Raw genomic sequence first — 27,830 nt, 5'->3', positions numbered from 1 at the left:
CTATGGGAAAAATTCCAATGGTTTCTGAAAGCTGAGAAGTTGCAAATGTACAATTATGTTAACATGCAGTGAATGGTAAATAACCGCCAGCTATTGAAAGTCATAATGGGCAAAAGCACTTACTCACAGGATCATTTTCGGGCCGTTTTATGGTTAAAATGAGCAAAAAGGTCCAGATGGACATTTTGAGGCTTAGGTGTTGAGACAGAGAGATATAAAGATACCTCCTGGCTATAATGCACTTCAGCACCATGGACAGCATCAGTTTTTTGACTGGAACATAAAGCATCATATGATCGCCTCCATAATCTGATTGCACCATAGAATATCTTAAAACCTTACAGTGTTTTATCCTAATTTAATAATTATCATTGCCTTTTTCTGCTTTCATTTAGTGTAACATTTACTTTCACATTTTAAAAGCAGCTTTTCATGATGACATTTCATCTATTTACATTACATTACATTACATGTCATTTAGCAGACGCTTTTATCCAAAGCGACTTACAAAAGTGCATTTAAACATTTGGGTACAAATAAGAGCTAGAAGTAAGTAAGAGCTTCAAGTAGAACAAACTATGAAGTGCTAGTCATAAGTGCGATGTACAAGTTTTTGTTTTTTTTGGGTTTTTTTTGTCTTAGTCGAGGTAGAGTCGGAAGAAATGTGTTTGTAGTCGGCGTCGGAAGATGTGGAGGCTTTCAGCTGTCCGGATGTCGATGGGGAGATCGTTCCACCATTTGGGAGCGAGGACAGTGAACAGTCTCGAGTTCTGCGAGTGCCTCTGTGATCCTCTCAGTGAGGGAGCAGGATATTTAGCAGGATTTTTTTTAAAAGAATGTCTTCTATATTGCATAATATTAATGTGTGATTATTATTTTATTGGCATTGTTGGAGTACGGCCTAAGTGCTGCTTGATGTGTTTTCATTATCTTAATTCTGGGTTTGCCATTCAGGGGATGGCCGGTTTGATTTGTTATATTCCTTTTTTAAATCTGGAAACACAATTATTATTATTCATATTATTATTTTTATTATGGAAGAGTATTAGGACAACATGTAAAACAAAATAAGAATTCACAAGAAAAAGAAATTAGACTAAAGTCAGAATTCTGAGGGAAAAAACATTTTAAAGTCAGAATTTTGACTTTTTCTTTAATCTCAGAATTCCTACTTTTTTCTCAGAATTCTGACTTTAACCTCAGAATTAATACAACACATTTTGGGTGATTCACCTTTTTTTTTGCAGCGCTGCAGTCCCTTTTAAAATTCAGTCAGTAAATCTGAACCCCGAGGGCCGACATGACACTCTTCACATCAGACACTGTGGGTGAACTTATCATGACACGCCGCCCCGTGTCCAGCAGGTAAATCATGAAAAAGAGCAGCAGCGTCGTGCAGCGACACCATTAAACTGTGTGCGTGCTGACTCCAGCCAACGGTCCCTAAGTCACACATCTCACAGCAGATATCGGTGCCATTAAACAGGAGGACCAATTTTTACATACTTGACATAAAACAGCTGTGGAAGTGCGAGTGACGATGACAATTCACTGGTTGTGAATGTAGTTGTGTTAAGACAGAAAATGCACCTTTTTAAGGTAAATGTGTTTTTCTTAACACCCTCTCCCTAAAAACTACACTGTGTTACAGTGTATGAAATTGTATACGGTCAATAAAAGACACTGTGAAGGGCATATTTACATATTTAGTTGATGTAGGAGTAGATGAAGTTTAGTTGCCCCCTATGGGACGCACCTCGTGTTCTTGTGAACTGTCAAAGAAGAAAGAAGCCGTGGTTGCGCTTCCATGCATGGCTTCAGGTTTCACTGTACACTGCTTACAGAACTCGCCTTTGTTGTTCTTTCTAAAGACGGGACACTGCGAGGGCGTTTGATGTGCGCGCTTGTAACTTCAGTTATTATTCATAGCTTTTTCTTTTTCTTTTTTTCCAAACCTCCAAAATCTCAGGCATCCACAGTCCGGATTAGAGCGGTCGTAGCCTGTTAGTGCGTCGTCTGCTGCGGCGTTGACAGATTGTTCATTTACATGCTCACTGATCGGAAGAATGTCACAGCTTATTTATTTATGTTTTTATCTTCTTTTTTTTTTTAAATCAGCACCACACCCTGAAGATAGATCAGCAATCTCTACATACGTTTGCCTGGAAAAGACTGCACTCGACATAATCTCCAGATCTCATCCACCTCGTCTGCTTCTGGTAGATAATGCTTGAATGAAAAAGCTGTCAGTAAGTGGAATAAAAAAGTATTATTATTTTATGTACTGGTGCAATCTTAATTGCCAGAACCTATACATTTCTACAAACCAAAAGTAGCTCCTTTTTTATGAAACACAATTAGCTGACATATTCATATGTCTATCAGTGTGATAGTGTTTTAAACAAGGGTGATGCAGATAACCGTTGTGTGGTTATGAATGTTGTTAGTTGTAGAGAGCGACTGGTTAGGGCTAGGAAATGATCAGTTTTCACTCCTTATACAACATGACTCTAGTTTTTACATGACATTAAATTTACAAATGCAGTATTTACCATGTTTTGCAGAAAATTCAAATAGTAACACTTGGTAACACACATACGTATGCCCAAAAGTAAACAAGTGTAGGGTAATGCTGTCTGTCTTGCTTCTGTGTCTACCGGTTTGTGTTATCGGAAAAATTCCAATGGTTTCTGAATGCCGAGAAGTTGCACGTCAAAGTCAACATGTGGATATTACGGTAATTTCTCTCGCACTGTTGGAAAAACACCTGCACATAAAATAGTTTCCATTTTTTGGCCTATTTTTGGAAACAAAGTAGTGTGTTATACTGTTCAAATTTCAAATTTTAAATTTTTTTGTACAACTACGGTGTTTTTCTTCATTTTAAAATGTTAATACACTATGTTAACATGCAGTGAATTGTAAATAACTGCCAGATATTGAAAGTTATCCTGGAAAAATGAGCAAAAGCACTTACTCACAGGACATTTTCTGGTCCTTTTATGGGTAAAATAAGCAAAAGAGGGTTAAATCTGCAGCGTTTCCTTCAAGCGTTTAAATGCATCACAGGCAACTCAAGTTGAGTCAAACCTGATACAGTTCTCTCTGGAGCTCAGATCAGGGTCTCAGAATAAGACCTCAAAGACAAGCTTTTGCAATCTAATGTTTGTCTACATGCAACAACAGCGGCCCTCACTCTGACTGACCAGAGAGCAAAGCTGTGTCATGGCCGGGTCAAAACGCAGCAAGGCAGCTGACGAGCCGCTTTTAATATTATGTCTACAATTGAATCTATTTCCAGGTGAGGATCATGATTTGACCTCATTTACTGGAGGGGTCCTCAGGACGGCAAACACCCGCTTCACATCAAATAGGGAATGTGAGGTGTCTGGAATAATAATCAGGCCCACAGCATACTGACAAAAGTAATAAGGTCCTCGCTAGAAGCAAGTAAATGACATAGATTAGTTTATAATTGGCTTGTACCTGGAAGTTTGAGAAAGGGCAGAGCACAAAGTTACTCGAGCTGAGATTATGGAAATATATTCCGCTTCTCAGTATCACCGGTGCACAGACAAGGCAGTGTGCTGAAAGTTTTGGCTTACTGAGCTTGAAATCTGTGTGTGGAGTTCCCTATGGCAACGCAAGAAAGGATTTCTTAAAAGTGATAATCCTGTGCACATTATCCCAGTGACCTGCTCGTTCAGATAAGTTAATTTCCCGAATGTGTGATGTGCTTTATGCGAGATACTTTGTAGAGTCGTGTCATATTTGCTCAGAGGCGTGTAAGGTCAGATTTCCCTCTGAACCCTGGCATTCAGGCTCATTTAATCTCCGACACAAGTAAAATATATGAATATACACCTTTTTTTTTTGTCAAACAAGCTTTACCACACTCATAAAAGAGGCTTTTTTTTGTATATTCAGCACAAACTAGGAAAAACAGAGGTGTCTCTTTGATAGAATTTGCTGCGGTGTTACTGTAGTCCGCCGTGTGCTAATTCATCCTCGCTGGGTCAATCTGCCGTTAGATCATTAAGATAGAAAGGCAAAGTAATCTGTAAAACACTAATGGCAATTCAATCACAACGACGGAGGCGGCGAGTGATGTATACGCCGCGATCCATCTCGCCGCTGTGCGACAGAGAGCTTTAATGATGCAGGGGACGCTCTATTGTTAGGTGAGGCCGATCTGATCCATCATAACCGTAAGAAGGGAAACAAACTGCGCCTCACACAATGCACTGTGGTTATGTCGTGTACGTTCACAATAGCTGCTCATCAAGAATTTCTTCTCTTTTTTTTAGCGTGCATGTCTGCATGGACAAGAGCATTGTTCTCGCACGTGAAAAAAAAGGTCAAGTTAATTTAGCAAACAATGTCTCGGCGGCTCCACAGTTGGTCACGCTTCGACTGTTCCTTCTCCCTCAGTCTTCCCACACACACACACACACACACAATAGAACAAAAATAAGAGGGTCTGCTTTCTTGGACAATGCGCTCCGTCCTTCTATCTCAGAGCTACCTCTCTTTTTTTTTTGCAGATAACTTTAATTTATTAACTGATTTGCCTCAGTGGGTTTTGACTTTAGAGTCTCTGCAATACATTTGTGGGCACTCGGGGAAATAGGTGCAAAGCTTTTTTTTTCCAAATCAGCCTCAGTGGGACTGAGGAGCAATTGCTGCTTGAATAGTGCGGCTCATAAAAGAAACCCAGCAAACATGCAGTCTGTATAGCGCATTTTTCCACCTATATGGTCCAACACGGCACAGTTTAGGTTGGTTTTCCACTACAAAATAGTAGCTACTCGACGTGGGCGGAGTCATCCCTGCACGGCTGCACAACACACACAAACATGGAGTGACTAGTGACTTGTCGAGCATTTGTTTACAGTGTAACTGAATCATTAGAATCAGTTCATTAAACTATTTGTTCAGTACTTCCTCCATGACTGAAAATGCAGCAGTGCTGTCGCTTAAATATGGAGACTTTAGACATTTCCCTGGTAAAATAACCGTGGTGGAAACACCCCATTTGACTCGACTAGTAAAAGAAGAGGTGTCTGTAAACTGTATCTATTGGAGAGTAATTTTACCCCGGAGTGAAAAATTGCATCCATTCTTCCCATTGCAGGCGAAAGCAAAATGTTAGTGTTTTGACCAGCAGCTAGGGGGCTTTAAAGTCATTTCGCAGTTAAGACTTGACTTCAGTGAAAAGAAATACCTGATATTGGTTGAATAGTACAGTACAGTAGCTGCTCCCGGCCTGTTTCTCCCTCCTCGTCTATTTCTCCCCTCGCAGCAGCTGACACAGACGTCCTTCCACACACTGACTGACTTTCTTTTCCCTCACTACTGTCACAGACTCTCTGCTCAGTGTCGCGGACCGTGCGCTATGGCTTGGCACAATAGAAGTTAAAAATGATCATGTGTGGTTCATCATCTGGTGCTGGTGCACAAAACCCACAAAATTCACTCTATAACAGCGAGGGTAAAACAAAAAAATCCACCCACGTTACTGTGAACCTAAACCACTCATCCACTCCAGGGACTGATCACAGAGGTCATCCTCCATGAGAACAAACCCACTGTTATTTTACTTTTAAATGAACCCCCAAGGGAAACATTGCATTGATACATGCTGCACAGAAGAAAATTGTTTTAATGTTCGATTCCCGAGCCCCCAACCTTGCGACATTTGTAATTATGCACGTCTGCAGATGTGTAAATAAGAAATGTGAACTTCCACAAAACCTGTGGTTCACCTCTCTCAACATGTGTGCATGTTTAACCCTTAGTGCACCTGCGGCACAGGTGCGTCCTGGGGAGGTGTGTGTTTATAGGTCACATACTCGGGCTTTAAAAATGTGGGTTTTTTTCAGCGCCTTATGCGTCAGTTAGGATTCATTTTATATTGCAGTTTTAGCAGTGATATAATTGTTCAGAAGTCACAAAAAACAAGCCAAGGGAACTTTGAACTGTGACGTGTTTCCAGATTTAACAAATTCAGTCCGATTTTGAACATTATGGGGAGTTTTTGCTCAGGTGTGTTAATAAAGTTGCTGAGAAAAAGGATATAAGAAACTCTATATTGCACATTCTTATAGCCTCTGTACGTTTAAATGTAGTAAAAAGCTGCCAACATGCTCTGCGTTCTAAGGCTTGACTTATGTGGAATCGTGGTGCTGACACATCAACAGCAATTTGCTACCACTAAAAAAAGCACAGCAGAGACAGACGTGTGGAAAGTGCTTCTTCTTCTTCTTCCATCTAGAAAACACCCTCCTCCTCCTCCTATTATTATTATTCTTATTTCAGCTGCACATAAACCCCACATTTAAAACAAGAGATGCGGAGTGTGAAGCTTTGTGTTTTCCTGCCACTCGCACAAATGGCCTCAGGCAGCAGGGATCCTTTCACGTGGAAATTGTTTACGCATATAGGAATAAGTGTGCCATTGTGCATCTTGTTTTCGTGCTGCGCTCATTCTCTGTTAAGGCGCATTGATTGAGATTGAGGTCTTGGAAATTCTTGGAGAGGGAACAAGGCGCTCCGCAGATGCGGTGGGATAACAATGAATAACGAGCAAGTGGCTCACAAAGCACCGCGCTGAGTGCAGGTCAAATAATTGGTAGTTCTTGAGAGGAAGAGGGAAAGATCGTGAGGAAGGAGAGGGAGTGTAGGAATAGTGGTATTACAGTGCTTGTTTGAAATCCCCCAATGAGTTCTATTTGGTACAAATGAGAAATTCCCGACGGAGGCCACATTGTTTGTTGTGCTCTCCAATTTTTCGGTAGGCCCCACACAATGCATATTTACATCACTTTCAGACGGAATAGCAGACAAGATAATAAGAGGAGTCTTTCATCTCATGGAGGCTCAGCCAGACTATGAGGTAACACTCCCTGAGCCACGGTATGGTAACATGTAGGTGAACTAGGAGCCAGCTCACATGTAGTTTTTTTTTTTCAAAGTCAAGAGAATATTAATTAATAGTGTCAATTAATTAAAGGTGTTTTTTTTTTTTTTTCTTTCTGCTGCACTACCACAGCTACAGCTTCAATTCTAGGTCAATGATCTGGTGAATATGCAATAGAGTACAATGCAACAGAGTACAAGAGTGTTCATAATTATTTATTAAGCCTTAAACACATCCATTTTTGTGGTTTTGGCTTTTCATTTCAAGAATATTTTATCCTTTTCATCACACATATTGTTACAAATGTATGCCAGGTTGTGCATTTTTGAGTGTTCTCATTTTTAATTTTTGGTCTATGGTAAACGACGTGAACTAAAATACTCACACTAACACACCTACTCACAAAAATGGGCTCATTGAGACCCGCTCAAATCACTATTTTTGATGCATCATGACAAGATATGTCAGTTAAGGGTTAAGAACTTAAAAAAAGCATTTATCTTTGATATGTATGATGACGAGTTTTTTTTTTTTTTTACAAAAAATAAAATAAATATATTATTTTATTTGTTTCTGCTAATCTTTCACATATACCACACTGGACTGATGTTGGTTACAAAAAATAAACATATAAGAATAATAATAGTGCTCTAGCATAACATTTTTGAAGGCCCATCTAAGATTTAAAGGCACATTTTATCAGCATGTGTTTTAGTCAGGACCATTTCAACTAAAAGAAAGATTATTTTAAAGCGTGAATGAGAGGCAAGAGACAATACAAATGTCCAGTTAAATTAGTAAAAGTAAAAAAAAAAAAGATGCTGGTAAGGACAGTGAGGGGATGTGATGTTGTGTCATAATGAGCAGACCTACATGGAAACCATGATGGATATCAGGTGTATGCTACTCTAATAACTGTTTCAGATCCTTTGTTCTGTAAATGCAAGCACAGTATCACATTGGCCGAGAAAATAAAGTGACAGACAAACACGGATGGTGTCGTTATCTATCTACGAAATCCAATCATCCTTTTTTTTTTACATTTGAAAGCCATAAAGAAAATGTGAAATTCCGTGCGTTTTATTAATGTTATGCACATTATCTAGAAGATGACCCCCATCCTACTCAATGCAGAAGGGCCAATCAGAGTAAAAGTGGTTGCTGTGGCGACCCAAAACTAACCCACGAGCGAGTCTTTCAAAGCAACCTTGGGTTCCACATTTTTGATTGAATGTTTTTCAACATGTTCCATGCCCACACTTCAACCCACCTACCCACTGTGTGCCATTGTAAAGTGGAAAGAAAAGAAAGAAAGGAAGAAAGAAAGAAAAAAACTTTTCACTCGGTTTAACCTATTTTTGCTTTACACAAATTATAATCCACCTCCGTCCACTGAATACATTTTTATGCAAAAATATAATATGATAATATGTTTTCATCATTACTTTAAAGCCTGGATTCATGTACTGTAGTTGGAAACACAGTTTATGTTGCTTTTTTTGTTATTTAAGTATTTTACCGCTCTTTAACCCTTAGAACGCAAAGCATTTCAGCTGCTTTTTTCCATTACTATGTTTAAATATACCGTAAATACAAAGGGTATAAGAATGTCCAATAAAGAGTGTCTTATATCTTATACTCTAAAGTACTCATAATCTGATTGAATTTATGACTTCTGCACAATCATTGCTACTTCATATCACTACTAAAAATGTGATATAAAATTAATCATAAATTTGAATTAACACACAAGACCAAAAAAAACTGAATATGTGCCCTATAAGCACTCACTCTCACTCTCACACCTACGGCCAATTTAGCGTGTCTAATTTGACCTAATCCCGATATTGCATTTTTTTGGACTGTGGGAAGGAAGCTGGAGCACCCGGAAAAAAAACCAGACACACACGGGGAGAACATGCAAACTCCATGCAGAAAGGCCCTTCATCCTACCACATCAGGGCATGTGAACAAAAAAATAAATAAAAAAAACATTCTCCACTCTTCTTCTTTGTCCAACAGAGAGCAACAAAGGTGAAACATAATACCTTTCCACAGATGATAACTTGGCACCGCACTCGTAACCTTTGTTTTCTTCATTAAATGTGATTTATCAGAGGAGCATTCTTTTACAGCAGAGGCCGAGCAAATTGGCCGGCCGTGCCGTTGGCACCCAGGCTACAGTCGGTGTGTATATGCATAGCTGCACACATTTTTGCTGCAACTTTACATCTCAACAATGGACGATAGAGCTGCGTAATGCAGGGTTATTTGAATATGCTGTTGTATTGCTGAATTATAGCCCTTGAAACTGACTTCGCTTCCCATTGCGGTGATGTATTACGCCGAAAAGCAGCTGTTAAAAGGAGCATTTGGAAGAAAACCAGTAAATGCTACTCACCCATATTTTCTTTTATGAAACATTTTCATTCCACATTCCCGCAGCAGCTGTCAGAATTGGTCTTGGCCAGACTTTTTTGGTCTGACGCTTGAGTTAAATGTGATTTTCAAATAAGTGGGAATTTGATGCACTGTATGAAACTACCTCTGCTCTCGTAGCCTGTGTTCTCCGCTTGTCTCTGCAGGTTTCACCACCGAGTTGTTGTGTACAAGAGGAGCACATCTGTTGCTTGTTGAACATCTGTGATGATTTGCATATTAATGAATAATTATGTTAATTTGATTGTCATTGGCCCCTTCAATGTGAAAGATCTACCCAAGCAAGGGGAAAAAAAAAAGGAAAAGTTTATGCTATTAATTAGCATGTGTTGCCTCTCTTATATAAGAGCCCAGAGAGAGAGGCAGTAAACAGTCAGTGGTCCTGTGATGTGAGATGTTTTACAAGCGTCAGCAGAATAAGGGGAATGTGAAAAATTCAAATTAAACTTGTCTAATCACAGATGAAACTGGTCTTTACAAACTTACTTTACGGCTAAGTAAACACACAGAGGCAAACCGTGCACCTCACTTCCAATAGCTAATATTCTACAAACTGAAACCAGCACAGAAGTGCCTGCTACTGCTACTTTATATCACTACTAAAAAAGTGATAAAAGAATGTATCATAACTTTGACTCAACAACGCATTTTTTTAAAGCCTGAATATGTGACCTACAAACACAAACCCCCCAGGACGTCCATATAAGGAGTAGTGTATTATTCCCACGGCAATTTACATGAGCGCACTTGCTGCACAGATCCTGTAACACATTTTTAGCGTATTGCAGACGACACATTTGCACAAGCGACCTTTGCATTACTGTAATTTTGCAATGGTTTGTGATATTGGAAAAATTCCAACAGTTTCTGAAAGCTGAGAAGTGTGGTTATTATGCTAATGTTGCTCATGCAAATCAGTTGTTTTTGTCTTTGCCACCGGAGAGGAGAGTTAGAAAAACGTGTGTAGTGTATGTAGTTTTTTTTTTCCAGTTTTTTTCGACACTGAGACAAAGACTCAAACAAATGTTATTTTTAAATATGTGTTATACTCTTCAAATTTCAAATTTAACACGCAAATCCGGTGTTTGTGTACAACTACAGTGTTTTTTTTCTGAATGCAACTTTTTTATTTTTCTTCATTTTAAATCCTTAAATTGCGATTTTAACATGCAGCAAACTGCCAGATATTGAAAGTTATTCTGGAAAAAATGGCAAAATCACTTACTCAAAGGACCTTTTATGGTTAATATAAGCAAAAAAGTCCAGACAGACATCTCAGGTGTTAAAGGGTTAAAGGTGACATAGAATGCTTGTATCACACATATATGTTAGTTATGGAGGTCGACTTACATATATGAACTTGTTTTCATGATTAAAAACCTCCTAATCGCTGCAAACGAGCCGATCAAAATATCTCCTCACTGCCGCTCTCGTCAGCCGCGCTGTTTCAGACCAAAACCACACCCCTAGAATGTGGACTGTGTTGTGATTGGCCAGCCAACCAGAGCTTTCCCACTGTCCTGTGATTGGCCAGGTACCTGGAAGTGACGTAATAGATAGGCCAGCTCTCAGATACACAGCTCCCCCTCTGGCACGGTGGATGCTCTGCATCTCAGCAGCTACAACAAGAGTAGTTCTTCTTCTTCTGCGGTTGAATGTACGCAACCGGATGTGCCCGGACTAGTGCCTGCACCAGGAGGCGCTACGGTGATGAGAGGAGTGGTGAGGATTTTTGATGACGACATCAAATTAAGGAAGTGCCGATCCGCTTTGCAGAGCCCAGAAAAACAATACGACACTATTTTCTCAGCAGTGGCTGAACTTTTTGTTCTGAAACTTTAGGGTTTCATAAACGAGGTAATGACGCAGATACACACACAAACGCAGCGTTAATTGGAGCTTCCGGTCTATGTGGGCTTTAAATCAAATGGAGATATCACAATGGGTTACCCTCCCTAAAGGGGAGAACCTGCTCGCCTGGTCTTGTGTCAAGTCTTATTTTAAAGCATGTTGTCTTCCAGGAGCATGGTGTTGCCCTGATCCAGGCACCTGCGTCTGAACATTATCATCAGATATTTAAAAAAAAAAACACATCTGTGCAAGAACTGAATTCCTGTTCAGGTGCAACAATGTGGCTCAACTCAAACAGCAGGGGTCACGGACACAATGGTGCAAACAGTGGTCCAAACTGCCTGTGCAGCAGCTTTTTCAAAAGGCAAAGTCAGTAAATTTTAGAAACACAGTCTCACCATCTCTGATCACGGTACAACAGCCAGAAAAGAAATTGTACGTTTTAAGGATGTAACATCGGGAGGGAGTTCAGCATAGAGCTGCTGCTGCTGCTACTTCACATCAAAAGGAGACAGTTGAGGTGGTTTGAGCGTCTGCATATGGTGCCTCCTGCATGCTTTCTGTTGGTGGTCACCATCATCTGGATGAAGGCTCTGGGCTAAAACCCAGAAAATGCTGGAGGCATCGTATCTCACTTGGCTATGGAATGACTTGGGATCAACGGATGGAGCCTACAACCTGCTAAAGCCTGTTATTCACCACTGTCTGTTTACCAGAATCTGCATGTAGCTTATCGATTCTGTCAGCTAAATTGTGCCGTTCGCTTTGTCTATCCTCCCGCGGTCCAAAACAAAGGAAAGCCAAAGATGGAGAACAGACGAAATGATCAGATGTTTACCTGAAGGGGATTTCTGTAGATAAATCACATGAATTGGCAAACAAGAGCACAAGGGGGAAAGCCCATGGGTAGGCCTGACATTCATTCCACGAAGAATATATTACAAGAAAAAGGGAGGTTTGTAAAGCTACACACACACACACAGCAGTCTAAAAACAGATGGGAATATAACAAGCTGTGAATCTTAATTGATCACATGAATATATATTTGGGCCTGTATTTCTCCGGCTCCACTGACTGATATTTAACTTACCCAATAAGATTATTCCTGCCACCAGGGAAGCTGCTGCTTGAGATAAATCCTATTTATTAGTGAAACCAGTTTCCAATCAAATCTTTGCAAAACTTGGGACTCCCCAAACGAGATTTGCATTAAATCTGATTGCACAGTGTTCAGCATGTTTGCCTTACGTTGCAAGCAGTTATCTGTTGTCCCACACTTCTTTAACTTGAAGTTAATACTGTCTGTGTCCAAAACTTTGCTTGTCGCTGAATGAATACACGGCATTTCGCCCACTAATCCTGAATAATTCTACCAGCTGATGCAATGGGGAGTAAATATGTCTGTATCCTTTTCACCGTGAAAATTACTTTGTATTTTATGACCACAAATGCACCTCTAAGGGTACATGTAGTGAAATAATTTACTCTGCAGTAGAAATTTAAAGAAAATCCATCCTCTGGGCAGAGTAGATGAGGTGGTTTAATGTATGATACTGCATACAGCTACGGCTCTGCCGTTTTACCCAAAAAGTATTACCAAATGAGAATATTGTACGTGTTGACCTTATTTGACCCGTGTTGTGAAGTCATTAAAGTGCAGTGGCAAAACAAATTCATGCTGTAATTCAATTATGTTTGTCAAGAGGCGCAAATGGATGACTGATGACAGTGATGATGCCACGTTTGGTGGCTGGAGGAGGACTGACCTGATTGATGGTTCCCAAAATGACCCCCACCACAATACCTTAATAGTATTTCCCACATTATGTTTGTTTATCAATGTCAGTTGTTACTCCTGATACACTGTAAGAACTTACTGTACTATGATTTACTTTTGTTTGGGGACTTTGTGACATTAGTTATTCTGTATGTGCATTTGATATGAGGGTGAGACTTTTGTATTTGCATTACTGAAAAGTAACTGTTCAGGTATCTTAAGCAAGTAATAATCTAGTACCATAATCTGTCCAATTTCTACCACTGTATCCTCCACATGAGGGTCGCAGGGGGTGCTATGCCAACTCTGGACAGGTCACAGTCCACCACAGGGCCACATACACAGACAATAGTCAATAGTCAATTTATAGTGTCCATGTTACCTAAATACCCATATTGCATGCTTTTGGACTGTAGGAGGAAACCAGAGAACCGGGAGAACATGCAAACTCCATGGAGAAAGGCCCTTGTTCTAACTGGGCTGCATACCCAGGTCTTCTTGCTGCAAACGCAAGAGTGCTAACCACTACACTAACCGCGTGGCCCACCATAATCTAGTACCGGGAAAATATTGGTCATTTGAGTTTTGTTTTTGTGTAATTTAATTCAGCGTTCCCAAGCCTCGGTTGAAATCAAGTTCAAGGACTTCCCGGGACCAATTCCCTCACATTCAAGGACCAAATGTGCTGACACGGCTTAAGATGGGTGGGCAACTTGTAAGAGCCGCTTCAGTCCACTTTTATTGATTTACAGCGTCTGGCCAAGTGATTTCTCGGTCAACAAACTTTAACTTATTTCTTGTACAAAATTAAAGCACTTTCAATGACTCTTGTCAATTTAAGGCCTTGACTTTTAACGATTTCAAGGATCCGTGGGAACCCTGTTAATTGTATGCTTTCCTCAAAATAAATGCTGGCAGTTTGGGCAATACATTTTCTTTATACGAGACATACTTGACTCCTGACCATCAAAGTAAACAAGTAAAAAGCCCTCAGGCATTAACCCTACAGCTAAAGTCCTCTGAGGAACTTGAGGGTCAAAAGCTGAAAGGCATTTCATACACTCAGTTTCCCACCGACGGGGGCAAAAACTACATCACAGAATATAAAGCTTTAATTATTCATGCGGCGTGAACGTTGAGTGCCACGTGAAAAAAAAGGCGCATCTGCTGAGCTGCTCAGTGCTGACTGTGAGAGCTCGTCTCGTGCTGGGCACGGCGATAACAGCTGTCCATTACTCAGGATGACTCGCCTAAATGTGCGCATCAGCACCGGCAATGAATAAATGGCAATGAATTTGACGAACTTTCGACGAACGATGCGATGATTGAGCAGAAAAAATGACAAGGAGCGAAAAAAAAAAAAGTGAAGTGGGAAGAAACACATGGGTGTCAGCAGCTATCTAGTGATGGAGAGTTGGTGATGATTTTATAGGGGAAAATACATTAAAAACAAGCCAATACTGAAGATGAGAACACTCTAGCACTTCAGGATAAGTGTACCTGTTGGAAGCAAAAAGCAAAAAGAAGAAAAGAAAATTAACCTTGGCTTGAAAATGTAAATAGTCCAAAAGCTAAGGTCGAATGGATTCTTGCTGAAAAAACATCTTGTCTCTTCTGTTATTTCACAGAAGCTGCTATTCTCCACAAAATCCATCGACTTCCTTTAATTTGGTTGCAGAATAAAGCAGACAGCGAATGACTTAGGGGGTGGGGGGAAATGTGTTCTCTGGTTAGCACTGCGTAATTGATTAGTTTACAGAAATGGTTTTATGTTGACAATTTTTCATAGCTGCAGTAATGAGTGCGAGATGGTCTACAGGCGCCCAATGGGCATGGGATCTCTAATGTCTTGCTGTATGAGAAGTGTGAAGAAGCAGGGCACTCTTGAAGAGTGCCTGAACTAGTCTAAAGCACTAATCTACTCAGAAATCCCCTTGATAAATAAAGGCTGAAAAAGAAATTGCTGTATGCATTTATTTGCTGCTCTCGCGGGGCTGCGAGTAATGGGAGGCAATAAAGTTGTTATTCATTCATTTATCACTGCTGGAGAGATTGACCTCCTTGCTTTGCGCTAAGTCCTCTGGAGTGGACGTGGTTGACTGGGAGCACTGATGTGGCAGCGGGCTCCTAGGTCCAGTCATAAAAACACATGGTCACATAAGCAAGCGAGAAGTGAGCGCAATGTTGCATGAAACCAGGCTTAATTTAGGTCAACAGTCGAACTGTTATTTTTCCTCTTTTTCTGTCTTGTCTCTGTCCCGGTCTCAGATTGGCTGGGGTGGTCCTAGTTGTCACGGATATTAAATTTCCAGCAGCAATTTTGGTAAACAGAGCAGGGTCTGGGACACCTCGGGGAGCGCTCCTCTTTAATTGCATCTTTGAAGAGTTCACAAGGGCGTTTTCCTGCAACTTGCATCAGGGACCGAAAAAGAAAAAAAAATCACAAAGTGTGAAGGTAGGCTTTAATCAAAGTCACGTCAAATTCCACATCTCTTCTGATTTTTGATTTGAAGTACAAGATGGCCGACAGGGGCAAACACACTGCGAGGACCCAAAACACATGCAGAAGAAGACACGAGCTGCAAAAGAAAAATGATCAAATACCTTTATTAAGAGGGTATTTGCACTCTTTACTACAGTCAAACTGTCTGACGCTGAATTTTACGGCAAAAATCCTGCATTTTTAAGGACATTGACTTACGGTTTTCAAAATAAAACACCCAGATCACCATATCTGTGTACACGCAGTGCATTTCTCACGTTGCTTTTTTTGTTTTGGGTCGTTCCAGTGCGGCCGCCGCTGTACAACCTGCCATCATTAAACCATCGCAGGCAGCAACTTTTACCACACTGAATAGTGTGGGGGCTGACATAAAGGAATATGGCCAGAATGAATATAGTATAACTGACATCTTCTTCTCCATGCTGGGATCCGGACAGTGAATCAAGATAATGTCACCTCTAAAAGACAAATCCCTACACTCGCCGGTGCCGTAACATGACATTGCAATTTGAGCTTCCTTTCATGGTGAAAGAATTGAAAGAGTGTCGCCCCCCCTCTCCCTCCAGCACTGTTTTTGAGAAACTGAGGGAGGTTGAGCGGTTTTATTCCTGCGCACTACAGAATCTACTTTTTTTTTAAGAGCCACAAGAGGCGACATCTGATATTCACGGCTCCCTGTTCACAACTATTACCATTTCTACTGTATAATATTTTAGTTTAATTAGTGTTTTAAGAGTTTCATTAGTGAAAGTGCTTCATAAACAAAGGTGGTGGTTCAGTGTAACTTTTTGATGACCTAAAAAGCTGTATGTGTGTGTGTATTTTGTGAGCATGTAGCCATTACTGCACTAAACTGATTCCCTTTGATCATACATACTAAGCATTTCCATTGTTTGCTGGCAGGATATCAAAGCGTTCTTAATGTGCTGCGATTCTGTTTTTTTGCTGCTTTTACAAGAACAACGACCGCTGTGGAATACAGAAATAACCAAGACACATCATCAAAATAACCAGGCCGGAGGAGAAATCAAATTTCCTTACGTGAAATGACGTCCACCGGTAATAAGGTATACTTTGTTCCCTTGCTCTTGGGCCTGACATTGAGAGGTTAGACTCCGGGTAAATTAAATAAGCCTAGTTTATTTTTCAGCGTGGACCGATACCATAAATTCAGCCGCAGTGGAATTTCCAATGTGTCCTACGGATTTCATGCTGCATTTGTCAACAGCAAGCATGAGGGGAATAAAGGCTTCTGGTGTTCCATGATTCACTCTGCTGATACTGAGAGACCTCAGGGTCATTCCACAGAAATGAGCAAATAAATGAACCTGAGAGAGGAACCTGGAGTATTATAAGGAGAGTACATGATTTGTCAGTGCAGTGAGTTTTTTCTGTGGCATTCATGCACTTCGCCCCCCTTTTGTTGTCTCATATTTAGCCACTGATGATATGCTCCCTTCAAACACCAGGTGTCAGAAAAACAGGAAACACGGACGTCCCCGATTCTCCTCCAGGCTCTCTATCACTAAGACGGCACCGTTTGATTGGCCATTTGTTTAAGACAACTAGCGAGCGCACGGTGTGCTTGCATGACAGTGTCGTATGTGCATCAGCCGACGCACACTCTCATTTGGCATGATGTGCAGCAGCCTAATCTCCTTCTTAACACCCTGGCGGTGTGATGGCAAACCCCTCCCTCCGCCACTTTAAACCTAGATAAGTGTATCAGCACAGCCAGGAGGATGAATCCTCAGCCTGCCAAGAACACAAGCTTGCCTTTCTCATCAATCAAATTGACAAGGCCAGCCACAGAGCGGTGCCTTCCGGCAACCCGCCCCTCCCTTCACTCTCCACCTCTGCAATCCCTCCTCCACATCCTCCTTCCTCCTTCTGCGATCCATTCCTGAGAACATTGCACCGTCATAATGTAGCAAAGGAGACAGAGGATGCAGAAGGACGAGTGGAAAGATACACGCGATGGAAGTCCATGAGTGAGAGTTTACGCTGCTTTTATGAAGTGGGTGTCAGTGACCTCACAGAAAGGAAGGTTAGAGCCTTGAGGAGACACTGAAAAATGACCTGTGAATGGAGCCACTGTTGACATGTGTTGCATGCTGGGCAGGGATCGGGCCACAGAGTGCGCTGCTCAGTTTGTGAGGCGTGTAGTCACAGGATGCTGCTTCCATGTCTGATGGGGTGAGCTGTAAGGCGGGCATGTGTGTGTGTGTGTGGTGACAGAGTGGCAGACAACCAAACAGAGAGCGATAACGAGACATGACACACACTAAGACTGTATCTGAACCACGGCTTCACCCCTTTGAGGGGGGGAGCGGGGCTTTTTCAGTACAGGCACTGGGATCCTATCAGCGATACCATGACATTTGCTCAGATAGAGACATCACAGGCGTGTGTGGCTATACATATAGATATGAATCCGGGATGAAACATATATCAGATTGCATTAGATTGGGTGTGACTGTTTTGACTGCTACAGGGGCAGGGATGGTAAAACTCCAAGGGTGTACTACTGTAGGTGGCACACACACATACACACACTCAGGTTTGTGCAGGACACTGCATTGATTTCCACTCATTTGTCACAACAAACCTTAACCATAACCAGTTAATGCCTAACCTTGTGCTTCCCATCCTCAAAAATACTACCCCTAATGCAAAGTTAAATGCAAATCGGTGAAGTATTACTTTAACCTAACCACAACGTAACAAGTTCTTCAGAACTGCTTATTAAGACACAACAACAACACACAACAGGCATCATGCGCATGAGTACACCAGGGTCTGCGCAATGCGACCAGGGCCTTTAGGACCAGGCTTTGGTCTCCATAAGGACTACTGGTCCTGACAAACAGTTTTATGCCAGAATAAGGTCCTAAGGAGGTCGATCAGAGAGGAAATGAGAATTATGTGGGTAAAACAATCTTCGTCCTTTGGTGTTTACATTATACATGATGAAGATATTTATTGGTTAAAACTGCAGTGCCTAGCTTCTTCTTCGCCTTCTTTTTTTATTAATATATCCATTACATTCAAATGAGTCCACACAATGCTGATGAAGCCTTCCCTCATGCAAATACACACAGCAACTATAATCCCTACACAGGCAAATGGGCGCTAATCAGCCAATCACAGCTGCAGCCAGCAGACAGCACAATGTGCCGCTAATAATCCTCCTCTAATGTGTTATTGTTTCAACAATAACACTTTTTTTTTTTACCCGAGGCCTTCAGAGCAATGCAGAGTGACCGCCATCTTCAGATTTTTACAAAATATTTGATGTGCAAGTTGGACATAAACACAGGGAGATTTGTGTTTGCTGTGATAATTAGGGTGTGCAAGTTTACTTTAAGTGGTTTGCAGGAGGTGACGTACATTGTAGGGGGATGACGGCACCCCCTGTGAGTCAACATCTACCACAGGGAATCAGGTTTGAGCGGTGGTATCAGGAATCCTATCATTTTCTTACCCTGCCTTGCTTTTAGTCACAGTTACATCAAATAGTATACATTAAATGGATAACACTGTGACTGCCCTTTGTCTGCCTTTGGTAGATAAGAAACACAGAACTTCCACCCTGGTATTTTGTCTGTAATGCTGTCTGACCACATCAGAAATCTATGTTTTTTATAACTGTTCCACATAAGCTGGTGTAAAAGACTATAATCACAAAAGGGGAAATGACAAAAAAAAAGGAAATCATTTATTTTTTCATGTTTTCGACATAGTGAGGTGGCGCCCACAATATTGTGACACCTTTGCCTAAACATAATCACTATCGCGATATATGGACGATTATTTTCTTCAGTTAGACATATATCGCGGTGTGTCGCTATATGATTGACTTGCAATACACTGATTATCACAGAATCATTGTGTCGCGATATTATTGGTATCGTGTACCGTATCATATCGTGAGGTACCCCGTGATTCCCACGCCTAATGTGGATATGCACGTCTGTAGACATGTCAATAACATACAACAATAAAACAGAACTGTGTAGCTGAATTATGAATTATTTACAATGAAGAATACAGTTTCATTACCTGGGAAATTTGTTTTAGATTTTTCACAGGACAAGGACAACAAATCAGTTAAATGAACACAAAAGAAGCCAGAGAGAGAGGCCATTAGCTATTAAAAATGACTAAGTTGTAAAGACAATCCATCATTGCGATTGTTTGAGGCTAAACAGCGTCTGACTGCCTATCAATCCGCCTTTAAGCGACAGTGGCGATGGAGTTGGCCAAACTTTCTAAAGAAATCTGGCCTTCAATGCATCAATAGTAAACAAATGAACAGAAAATGTAAGTCAAACACAAGAGTGAAACCAGGTTATGACCTGGACTGTTTGATGGTGGTGAGATGTATCTGCTGCAACAGTTTACTGTTTAACAGTATTATACAGTCCCTTGACACAGTATGAAACAATCAGCCTGTGAAAAAGAGTGAAAAAGATCTAAAATTACTTTAATAGATGTGATGTATATCTGCAGTGACGCTGGAAATGACTCATGGGCAACAGACGCTGCTACAAACACAATACATACAAATCCCAGCTTCTATTTTCTCAAAATAGAGCTTTTTTCTTTTCTATCAAACTAAAACTGTTGTACTAATTCAACTGCATTTTAATGAAATGTTCCCAGGGCAGAAGAGAGGGGGGGTGTGATACATCTGTCAAAATCCAGTTGGCAATGATTGATTAAATATAAAGTTGCATGGTGTTGCAGAAAATAATATCTTGCTCAGCGAAAGAGAGATTGAGTGGTTTTGCATGTGGCTAAAGTGGGAGTCCCACACGGCATTCTGCAAAAAAATTCAGGGCTCCGTCTTTTCCTTGCTGTGCTAAACCCAAAGATTTACCAGAAGCTCCACCACCAGTTAAGCGTCAAACAATTTAAATACCATCCCTCACTTAAAAACCCCACGGATGCTCCTCAGATTATTAGATCTCATTAGTGTGTCTACTGTAGTAAAGCCCCCAATGCACTGCGAGGATTATACATCCATCTGATCTGGGAATGCCTCAGAATCCCCTCGGAATGGAAGATAAATGTGTAGAATAATCTGCTCAGGCTGCTCCCAGTGGACGAACGGACGGGTGGCTGGATGGAGAATAAGTGATATATCCCAAACGACATGTGCAATATATAACATATTGGCATTGGTTCATTCATTCATTCATTCATTCATTCTTCATCTTGTGCGACAGTGTTTCCCAGTGGCTTGACCAGCCTGGAGTGACCGAAGGCTGTGCCGTGGAGATATTCATTGCTTTCTGTCTAAATTATCTTTCAAACACCCAAACGTGATTTATTATGTATTCCATTCTGCTATTAGTTTAATGTTTGCCATGATTGAAAATGATTTGGAGCCACTGGTTTAGAACCCACATGAAACATTTGATGGATATAATATAATATCAGAGTAAGATTCCTAGTCCGAGTTTAAAACAACCTCCCAGCCAGTTTATGTTAGCCGCTATATGCCGGCTTTGGGCCGTTGTCACGTGAATTTGGCCGACAAAAAAGGCCAAGAGTTGTGTATTTCCATACGTCGCACTCATTTTCCTTATTTTCATTATTTATTTCGAAGATAATGCAAGAGATTAATGTGTAAAGTGGTGTATTTTTTGGTTATTTCAGCAGGGCATTCATTGTTTATTTCTCATTTAGTTTATAACAACTTAGATTTTTGCCTGCTCTGTTTACAGTTTGTGGAGTGTTGGCTTTCCAGAATCTTTTGTGGGTTTTTTTTCTTCTCTGTGTGTTTGTGTGTGTGTGTTTCTTGTTACATGTGAAATATTAACGGCCACGTGGGCTGTTAAGAATATTTTCTAGCGTAAACTTAGTCTAAATTGAACAGGACAAGTCCATATCTCCTTACGTTGGTGTGGTTCATGTGGGTATTGAGGTTTGAGTGGAACAAAGTAGAGTTTTGACAAATTCATACCTGCCGCAATAAACTTTCAGCACTAGTCTAAAGCTAAACCTTCTGATCTGCGCTCGCATAAATCCCTAAGCAGTTTGCATTTAGGCGTTTACATAATCTTAACATAAACCCTAAACTAGATCACTTTTTCTGCTGGTTTCACAAAGCAAAACTATTTTCCACAAATATGCACGTCTGCTTAGAAATGCCTTTCTACATAAAAAATCATCTGTTGTACACAGCAACAGTGGTGCTAATGTAAGATCAATATCGCCTGCACCTCATTAGAGCCATGTCTAACATTGCAGTCAACAGCTACGTTCTTTCTGTGGCATGCTGGGAAAATGCAATGATCATCCATTACGGCCGGGGAAAAGAAATAACCACGCCATGTCTCAGAATGCGGCGGGAGTGTTCATGGGAAAGCAGCAGGAAATTTTAAGATATGTTTGAGAGAGTGATATCGGGGCAAATGACAGTGCATTGTGTTAAACCAGCACTCTGGCGGCGGTGGAAACCCCTCGGTGGATATGTTGACATTGATTTGGTGAGGTGCCTTCAGGGAGCACCAGCCATTTGTGACTATTCAGCACTCCATTCACACTGCGGCACGGCTCAGCACAAGGAAAGCGAGGCAGGCAAATGAAAATATGCAGCATTTTCATACGGATGAGGAATGAAAGGACGTTAAAGCTGGGGATCTACAAGTCTGGAGAATTCCGACTGTGGAGAGCCGTGTCGAGGAGCGAGCGCTGGGGGCACAGTTTCATTGACGCTGACAATGCGCTGTCCACACTCGTGCTGACATTATGCTGATATTTATAAAAAAAAGGCACATTTGGGGGCACTTTCATCTCGTTCACAAGCAAAATGGTGTTTCCAGGCACCAAAACTGGGATTTTTCAAAAAGCTCCAGTGTGTGAAATGGAGCTTTCGAGAAACAAGAACATCACAACAGCACAGACTATTAATGTGAGTGCACCCAAACCAACAACGATGACTGTTATAAAGCATTTCCTTTGTCTGGTTATCGCTTGTTTTAGTGTCAGTCGAGGGTTTTTGTGCTCTCGTCTTTTGCAAAACAAAACAATAAACCTTGCAGGTGCAGTAACAGGTAGGGCAGCAAAATCAAATCGACCCCAATAAATAGATTGGTTGTGTTTACTGCAGCATTGTGAGCTAGGTTTTTTTTTCCACACAAATGGAATCAACAGATTTACTGTAAATATGTGACGCCTCAAATAAACGGGGAAAAAGGAAAAGGGAAAAATCAGGGCTGCAGGTTTTCGAGTCAGCTCTGACAGGCGAGGTTTTTAACAGTGCATTCAATAGCCACTTAGACTTGCTGTGAAGCGGAGCGACTGCAAGTGAACGGAGAGAGAGGAAACCAGTGTCCTACTGGTAATATGATATTACATATCGTTAACTGGCTTAGAACATCCACAAACAACACTGAACAATTATCACAAAAGCAGCAACTGTATAAACCACGGGAGTCAAACTCTTTTTAGTTCAGGGGCCGGAGCAGTAAGATAATAGCATAATAACAACATTTTTACATTTTTACTACATGTGACGTTGCCAGACCGCCAGCCATTGATTGGTCAGAGTGCCGTCACAGGAAGAGAGGTACGACGCAACAATCAAGCCGAACAATGCCGAACTGTAGATGAGTTAATAAGACTTCCTACAATCCTAAAAATGTGAGTTAATCTCCAACAATTACCAGGGAAATGTCTAAAATCTCAATATTTAACAGCGGAGTCTCTTTATCGCGAGCAGTGACTGTGTCAGACAGAGTCTGTGCTCCGGTCATGGAGGAAGTACTGAACAAATGGTTTTAATTAAATGATTCTAATGATTCAGTGTGACAAAGTCGCTGAGTAAGTACTATTTTGTAGAAGAAAAACCAACCTAAACTGTGCCGTGCCGTAGCGAGTCAGGACCATAGTGGAAAAGGACCATTAATCTTAACAAATTCATCCTGTGGGGCCGGATTGGACCCTCTGGTAGGCCGGTTCCACGGGCCGTACGCTTCACACTCCTGGTATAAACCAAATAAATAAAGTAACAACAAAGTAATTTGAATAAGAAAATAACCCTCTCTCTTTCACTTGAATTACTCGGGAGCAGTTCGTTGATCGTGACATTTAAAAATTCTAAATTTAATTTCAAAATGTGTGCTTGTCAGGCCCTTTGAAAAGTCTGGAACGAAAAACATGGCATTCAAAAACAAGGGGGAGGAAATGGTTGACCGATAATGATTGTAATGAAGCTCGCGTCGACGCCCACTGCTGCAGCCTCCAACTGAGCCACTGCATGTGAGGACAGATGTAATATGGCACTGACAGATAGGATGTGGGAGTATGTTTTCAGCAGGGGTAGGGGCACTTAACTACCCAGGTATCTGTGGTGGAAGGCAGTGGGTGGCTTTTTTGGCTCACCTTCCAAGGACTCACAGCTAAAAATAACTGAGCTGAGAGATTTATTTTAACTTATGGCTGAAAATTAAATAAAGGCAGAGCATTTATACCTTCAGATTAATAATCAAGTTGTGAAACGCATGAGAATAAAACACAATATTGGCAGAAGGAGGAGACGATCAACGCCTGGTACAGTCTACAGAGAAGCTGTAGTTTGTTTAAATTCGTAAAATGTTTGGAGAGGAGAAGAAGAAAAGTTAGAATAAGACCAGGAACGCTTAAGGCCCTGGTATATGTCCGTGCACAAGCCGCATAACGCGGACCCTGGTACAGTCGCGCGCCGGGTCCTGTAGTATCGTACTTCACCATCGGATAAAGGTAAAGTCTGGACCAAAGAAGAAGAAAATTATGCTTCATCTCTCTTGGACACGTCTAGTTCCACGTCACACAGGGGAGTCGGGGTGTCAGCAGGTTCGAGGGTCGCCAGTTCGAGGCTTGGAAGACTGTCCTGGGCGACTGACGACTTCTTCTGTTGTCGAAACGTTTTTGAAATGTTGTGCACGGAAGTGCACCAGGGCCTTTAGGGGCAGAACTCAAATTCACTGAGGCATTTTAACTCTAATTCACAGAGGCATTCAAATAGAAGAAAAGAAATGAACAGGAACAGCAAAAGAAAAAGGAAAATGCTTCCAAAGACTGAGGCCGGTGACACTATTGATCCAGCTGTCAAAGACAAACTTTGTCAACATTTTGGTGGAGTTTGGGTTTCAGTCCCTGGTGGGGCGGCAGTGCACGCTAGAAGACATTTAGGACGGCACTACGGAGCAATGCAAGTGAAAGATAGACCACAGTGTGCTGCCCTCTCCCCCTCTCCCTCCCATAGCCCTGTGAAAACCTTCCACCTCTACTGTTATTTTGTCCAGCAAGGCTCTTAATACTTAATGTCAATGCACTGGCCAGCTTCCCTTACAGGCCCAAGGGAGATTGTGCATGTCTTCACACACACACACACACATACACACATACAGGTTACTTCTTTTGCTGAGCAAATAAAGGTGTTCTATCCCGTCGCTCGCCAATGACAGGAGACAGCGGTGTCCAGGGGCGATGCACCCTGTGACAGTGTCTCTTTTGTCCCCGGGCCATGTGATTGGGATGAAAAGAAGATGGAGGGGGAGGCAGATGGGGAGTGACTTACACCCACAGGCAAGTTATGCAGAGGCTGCACTAAAACAACAGGCATTCAATGTGAAGTACAAAGACAAAAGGCAGGGTTTGCATTTTAATCATGCAATTTAATCTGGGGGGGGGAAACAGATTATAGGTAGACGTCCTAAACGATGGTTTCTCTCACTCGGTGAGCGCAGATGTGCTCTATAGCAGTCTGTATGTACTGTACTAGCTACTAAGAGTCTGCTCGTTAACGTCATACCTCTGTAACCTCAATGCAGATTGATTGTGGGCTTTGTTTTTTGTGATGGGGCTCAGAATTTTAATCTAAAAATTCTGATTCTGAATCTCAGAATTCTGATTTTTTAACTCAAAATTCAGATTTTTTAACTCAAAATTCAGATTTTAATCTCAAAATTCTGACATGTCACAATACTAACTTTAATCCCAGAATTCTGACTTTTTCCTTTAATATAAAAACTCCAACTTTAATCTCAAAAAATTGAGATTTAAGTCAGAATTCTGACTTTTTTTTCTCAGAATCCTCACTTTAACTGAATGGCTGCCATTTACTGCTACAGAAGTCAATTTGATCACTGCTCCTTAAATGGCTGGCAGCCAATCTCAGAATTCTGACTGTGTTCAGGATGCATATTTATATTTAAACAAAATGCAATAAAAATACTGAGCAACCCAGATGCTGTGTGCTGTTAGAAATTATAATTAGTGTAAGGTTAGGTTCTTACTAAAATGTAGGAGTGGAACGTGTGCACCATCATTCGTCCGTGCCAACGAGGCGAAGGTGTTTAAGTGTTGAAATGGCAAGAGAAGAAGACACAGGAGGAGGGCCGGAGTTAGAGGACGCGCCAGCAGCGTTGTCTCCTTCTCCCGCGTGGGAGCGTTACAGATTTTGTGTCACCTGTGATGGCAGTGGTTAAAAAGCGGCAACTGTATGCAAGCACTGTGCGACACATGTTGCTTATACGCTTGCGGCAACATTTGGAATATGAGAGTCGGGTTAGTCTGTTTTTTTTAGTGACAAGGAAACCTATTCTTTTAAGATTTGACAGAACAGACAAACACTTTTTTGAAAGCATGTTTAAATGCAGCAGTGTCTCCCCTCTTGCTGTTAAAAAGTCTCACATGACTTTGATTTAAGATCGTTGCAATGACGTGCCTCATCAAGCTGCACCGTTATGTCTAGTGTTTGAATGATTGCATTACATGTCTCAGAATATCTGAGTACAAAAATACTGTAAATGGTAGTACAATTCAAAATACTTAAACCAGAAACTGGCTTTAACTGTGCTGCTCATCATTCTGAACCATAAATCACTGTGATTTTAAACTTATTTACTTTTTTGCAGTGCATAACTTCAAAAAAAATACACTAATTGGACATCTATTTACCTTGATCTTTCAGAGTATGTCACCCTTCCATGATTTAAAATAACAAGGGTGGAGAAAATAATGCAGTTACTTTCAGGTCACACTTGTTGTGCGACAATCTTCCATTAAAAAAGGCTTTAACCTGAGTATGTGTTTGATCCCAGCCTAAAGTGAAACACAGACCTCCTGTAGCACTGACCACCTGGAACTCGACAAAAAAAAAAAAACTGCAGCACTTTCATGAAAAGTGCACTCTCCACCCCTGGTGAGAAACAGTAGTACTTGCTCTAGGACAGTACCATTGTATTTCTACCCCACTTCTGCCTAATCAACCAGTCACACAGCTCGCTTTGATCTAGCAAACCCCCCGTGGCCGCTACCCAGCTAAGGCTGAGTAACACCTTACACCTGACTTGTTCCCCCTCACTCGGCTGACTGGTTTAAACTGCTATGGACCATTTTTTTGATGTAGACACAGCCTTGAAAAGAGAAAAATGTGTTCACCAAATGTACAAATATCATCCCCACTCTGTTAAATCTCATACAAGTACATGTGTGAAGTTGTCTCGGCACGTGTTCTGTTCTGTTTTGATTTCTGCGTCCATTCTGCTGTTCCACGGGCCTGACGTTTTTCTAAATCAGGAAAAAAAAGGCTTGGTTTTCCAGTAGTTCACCTTAAATTAATCATTCAAGAATCCCAAATCTGATCCTTCTAGTTATTTATTGCCATATTTTGTATATAATGTGCTTTAGAATTCTTAATACATCCTTAGTTTTGTGTATTTTGTTATTTCCAGACACAGATTTCCCGGCTAATTAACCCTTAGTGCTCTGCAGGATTTTTTTTTTGTGTTTTTTTGTCAAAGTTATGATTCATTTTATATCGCATTTTTAGTAATAGTATAAAGTAGTGATAATTGTGTAAAAAGTCGCAAAATCAGACCTAAAAACGAGCCAAGTGAACGTTGAACTGTAAAGTATTTCTAAATTTCACAAATTCAATCCAATTTTAAACATTTTGAGTAATTTTTGCTCAAAAAAAAAAAGGATTATAAGACACAATATTATAGCCTCTGTAAATACTGTATATGTTTAAACATAGTAATGGAAAAAAGCAGCCAAAATGCTCTGTGTTCTAAGGGTGAAAGAAACAGGAATATGTCTGTTCAAATTAGTCAATAAGGTAACATGTTTATGACATTGAAATGCTCACTGTGTGTCCGTGTAGGTTATGAGATTAAAAGCAAGTCATTCAGAACTGGTCAGGAGATAATAGGCGGCCGATTTATCAGAGGATAAGAGATAAAAATCAGTTCATTGAGAAAAGGTGCGCGGATAAAGAACAGCACAGCAGCTCAGGCTTAATAAAACAGAGAGGCAATTAGTGTGCACAGCCAGGTCTTCTCTG

At 41.0% G+C, this 27,830-nt stretch overlaps 1 protein-coding gene across 1 annotated transcript in view; it reads right to left on the bottom strand.

Moving 5' to 3' along the window:
• ntm (neurotrimin) overlaps positions 1-27,830 on the bottom strand; it is a 396,350-nt gene that overhangs the window by 248,484 nt on the left and 120,036 nt on the right. The gene's annotated exons all lie outside the window — the stretch shown is intronic.

The sequence above is a fragment of the Solea senegalensis genome, linkage group LG13 (assembly GCF_019176455.1).
Source record: "Solea senegalensis isolate Sse05_10M linkage group LG13, IFAPA_SoseM_1, whole genome shotgun sequence".
In the NCBI taxonomy this organism is placed as follows: Eukaryota; Metazoa; Chordata; class Actinopteri; order Pleuronectiformes; family Soleidae; genus Solea; species Solea senegalensis.
This window is presented reverse-complemented; position numbering and strand designations above follow the sequence as displayed.